General features: G+C 45.4%; 1 protein-coding gene across 2 annotated transcripts in view; it reads left to right on the top strand.

Annotated features, from left to right (window-relative positions):
* Positions 1-2379: 2379 nt before the first annotated feature.
* Positions 2380-4258, top strand: part of Ibtk (inhibitor of Bruton tyrosine kinase) — a 64062-nt gene continuing 62183 nt past the window's right edge. The window contains exon 1 of one of the 2 annotated variants that reach the window (XM_021206067.1): positions 2380-2583. The gene's annotated coding sequence lies outside the window, so the exon portion shown is untranslated. The remainder of the gene's footprint in view (positions 2584-4258) is intronic. The other variant, XM_029543066.1, reaches the window with a different exon arrangement.

The following is a 4258-nucleotide window of genomic DNA, read 5'->3' as shown; positions in this document are numbered from 1 at the left end:
ACAGAGAAATCCTGTCACAAAAAAACAAAAATAAAATAAAATAAAGAAGAGGAGTGGGGAAGATTATTATGGAAGGAAAGAAAAAAGAACAAGCAGTTAGCAAGAAAGGGAAAAGAATTCCTCAACAATGAGAAGGCTCAAAAGTAAAGTTAGATAAACATAAGGGAAATAAAAGAAGAAGGCATAAGCTTCTTTACAACTAACAAGATAAAATCCAAAATATTACTAAAAGTATACTAGGAAGGAACACAGAAACAAGTAGGAAAAGAAAAAGATTGCCCAGAGACGAAACAAAATGCATAAAAGTTTTAGAAAAGGGGTGAAGGGGAAAAAAAACTTAAAAATATAATAACTCACCAAGATTGCTTACACAATATATAAAGGAAGAGCAGAAGCAATGGGAGAAGAAAGAAAGAAAAGGATGAGAAGGTGGAGCCAGATCTTTCTGTCTCACCCAATGATCATGCAGACCATTTACCTTCTGGTATAATGTGCTTCATTTTCACCTTGGGGTAAAAGCTGGACAGTTTGCTTTCATTCTACAGTAAAAGATTACATTTTTACTAGCTCAGAATTTTTTAACTTATGTGGCCACCTAACACTACTGCATTTATGATATCAGTTGGGCTACCAACTAGATTCCTTTTAAGCCCAACAGTGTATAAAAATATAAAACTCAGGCTGTTCGTGTCATGGACAATAAAAATTGTTATGTCAGAGTTTCTCTCAGTTTGGTCAGCACCATAGCAACTGTGGCTGATAAGTTTTACTTTGTAAGCAGCTTTCTAATATTCTCTCCTCTGATACTTGTTGAAGCAGGACCAGTTCATCCCCTATCTCCAACTTTAAAGACATTCATTCCTTGGCAGGATTCTGGTCTGTCTTTCTTTTTCTGCTTCACCTAGTTATTTTTTACTTCTTCCGTAGTTTGTCATTTTTGGGGGAAGTCAGATGAAACCTCTATCTTCTTTCACAGATTCGTTAAAGTTGCAATTAAATTTTGTGTTTGTGATTATGGCTATATGGACATTTTGTACTCCCAATGCTTACAAGCGTTTGAGACATGGCAACTTCTAGGTGGTGTTACTGTGTGATTGGCAGTCTGCTAAATGCTACGGGTATCTAGCAACACATTTTCACTACAGCAACATGCATTCCATTCCCACTTGGCAGATGAGGAAACTAAGGCTTCAGAAAACCTAAATGACTTACCCAGGTACAAAGGAGAGACAGACAAAAGCTGTGAACTCAGGGCAACACAGTTATTTACATCATTAGCTTCCAGATCACTGAGCGTCCTTGTTCATGCATGTGTTATTATCATACACAGCTTCCTTCTAAGTCATTGTTTATACATTACGGAATGGGTCTTGTTAGACGTCAGAGTAGAAAGTAAGAAAGCAAAGAAAGTCCTTGCACTGGGAGGAGAGCTGGAGAGCTAGGTCTGTTTTCATCTCTCCTTCAGTTAGATCGAGCAACTTACTTTCCCTACAAAGTCTACAAAACAGGCAATTGGACTGAAGCAGTCTAAGAAGGTATTGAGTTTGACTCCGTTTAATAGATTACTGTGTCAGTGGCTCACACAGCAACACAAACAGGGCCGAGGTTCAAACAATTCTGGGCTCCTAGTGCTGTTTTTCTCTGAGTCATGCTACTCCTCCCTGAACACATGTTTACTAAGGCGCCTCTCTATCAGACAGCAGCAGGAGTATGTTTTCCGTTCTGGACTGATTATTGGCTTGCTTTCCTCTCTAACAGTTTGCAACCTTTAAAATGGCTTTTAGATTTAAGAGTTCAAGGAGGAAAACCTATTGCAAGCCTGGAGTCAGGCAGAGAGATGTGACCCAAGTCAGCAGCTGGTCGCACAGTGGCGATCTGAAAAAAAACCCATGGTGCCTTCTGACAAAAAGAGAGTGACACTCAGACAATCCGGGCACAACAGGCAGGGCACAGAGCAGAAGGGCTGAGTCTTGGGGGAGAGGACACCTCTGGTTTTCCAGTTATCCCACTACGAGCGATCCGGGAAGCAACTTTTCTAAGATGCCCACGTTTCTATGGAGTGGTGCTTGGGCATCCAGCCAGCTCCTTGTTTCCTCCATCCCAGCCTTCACCTCCCTTCCGAGTCTCGACCTGCGGGGAGACAGATCTCCTAGGGTGACATCTGGCACTAAGAGGGGCAGTATTGGTTCTGAGTCTAGGGCAGCAGCCTGTGTCGACCGCACCAAGGCCGGCAGGGGTCACGTTCTTCTGGGACTCTAGGGGAAGGCCACCAGCTGAGGTACTGCCACGCTAGGCCTTGTGGGCAGACCCCGACCAATCACTGCGGGGCATACACGAGCTCCGGCCAATCAGCGCCCGTCTTATTCCCGAGTCCCGCCCGCTCCAGTCCAGGTTCCCCCGAACCCGGTCCCGGCGCCGACAGTCGCGGCTGTCGCTTTCGCTGCAGCCGCCTCCTGAGCTGACTCGGGCATCCCGGCTCCTGGCTCCCTCCGTTGTCCCCGGTAGCTTTCACTGAGGATGAGTCCCTGCGCGGCCGCGCGCCTGCCCCGCGGAGACCGCCGGCGCACCTTCATCTAGCGACTGGTGAGGGCGGGGGCGACGGCGTCCTGCCAGCCCGGCCGGGGAGCGGGGCCCGGGGAGGGAACTCGCGGAGGGGGCGGCTGCCGAGCTTCGCGCCGCGTGGCACGGGCGGGTGGCCTGGCAGCGCAGCCCCGCCGCCCCTGCCAGCTAATGAATGGCCATGTCCCGCCAAGTGCTACGTCGCCAAGCTGCCCGACACGCCCTCCAGCGACGTTGCACGTCTGGTTCCGTGGGTTGACCGGTGTCACCTCCCTTGGATCCCTTCCTAGAGGCTCCCATGTCCCCTTAAACCCTTGGTGGAGTTTCCAAAGTTTGGGTTCCCGCGGGCCTCGCTGAGTTTGCAGAAGCAGGTCTTGCTTTGAGCATTCGCTGCAGGGTGGAAGTGGACTGGGGTCTGTTCTGCAGAGACAGGGTAGAGGGGCCTTTTGTTCTGAGCTATCAGGTTGCAAAGGAATTTTGGTTCAGAGGGGAAATGGCCAACCCTGATTTAAGCCATCTTTTAACTCTGTTATCTAACACAGTCATAAAACACGAGTCGTGTTAGTCAGAGGGGATATTTTTCCTGTTTGCTTTTATCTCGAAATAGGTAACATTTGAAGTAGTTCCCCCCCCCCAATAGATAGTGTGGTTACCTCAATATGCAAATTCGCAAGCTTTTTTTGTTTTTTGTTTTGTTTTGTTTTTTTTGTCAGTTCCTCACCTCAGTGGAGTTACTTTCATTTGTTTGTATTGTTTTGGAGACCTGCTTCACCGTACCTGATGACAGAACTGTTTTTTAAAACGTGTTTTCTAAAAAACTTTTTTGCAAAACTTGAGTCACATCGCAGTTGTACAATTTTTCAATTGGCTATGTTAATTTTCGTTTTTTTTTCCTTTTTAGTAAATCTTGTTTGAAGGGCTTTCTGTGTGCCAATCTATTTTTAATTTTTTTCTGTGTGCCAATTTTTGCGTGATGATTTCATTTCATTTTTAACTTTCAAGACGCTTGTGGAGTATAAAATTCTAGACTGAATGAGTATGCTCAAACTAGTTTCTTTTTTTAAAGATTTATTTATTTTACGTATGTGAGTACACTGTAGCAGTACAGATAGTTGGTTGTGAGCCTTCATGTGGTTGTTGGGAATTGAACTTTTAGGACCTCTGCTTGCTCCAGTTGGCCCTGCTCGCTCCGTAAGATTTTATTTATTATTATGCATAAGTACACTGCACCTGACTTCAGATGCACCGGAAGAGGGCGTCAGATCTCATTACAGGTGGTTCTGAGCCACCACGTGGTTGCTGGGATTTGAACTCAGGACCCTTCAGAAGAGGAGTCAGTGCTCTTACCCTCTGAGCCATTTCGCCAGCCCCACAACTAGTTTCCTCTCACAGGGGAATAAATCTTTACCTCATCCAGAGATGCATTAATTCACTCCCTAACTTTTGGGCAAATTTTCTTTAATGAGAATGAGATAGGTATTGTACTAAAATTTTAGGTCTTTTACACAGAGACTATTTGAGAAAAACATTCAAATGCGATGTTGGCAGTACTAAACTATTTAGGGTCCTGACATTGTAATGCTTATTTATTTATTTATTTATTTTGGTTTTTCGAGACAGGGTTTCTCTGTGTAGCCCTGGCTGTCCTGGAACTCACTCTGTAGACCAGGCTGGCCTCGAACTCAGAAATCCGCCTGCC

The sequence above is a fragment of the Mus pahari genome, chromosome 10 (genome assembly GCF_900095145.1).
Source record: "Mus pahari chromosome 10, PAHARI_EIJ_v1.1, whole genome shotgun sequence".
Lineage (NCBI taxonomy): Eukaryota > Metazoa > Chordata > Mammalia > Rodentia > Muridae > Mus > Mus pahari.
Note: the sequence above shows the minus strand (reverse complement) of the source record. Positions and strands in the feature narration are given on the sequence as shown.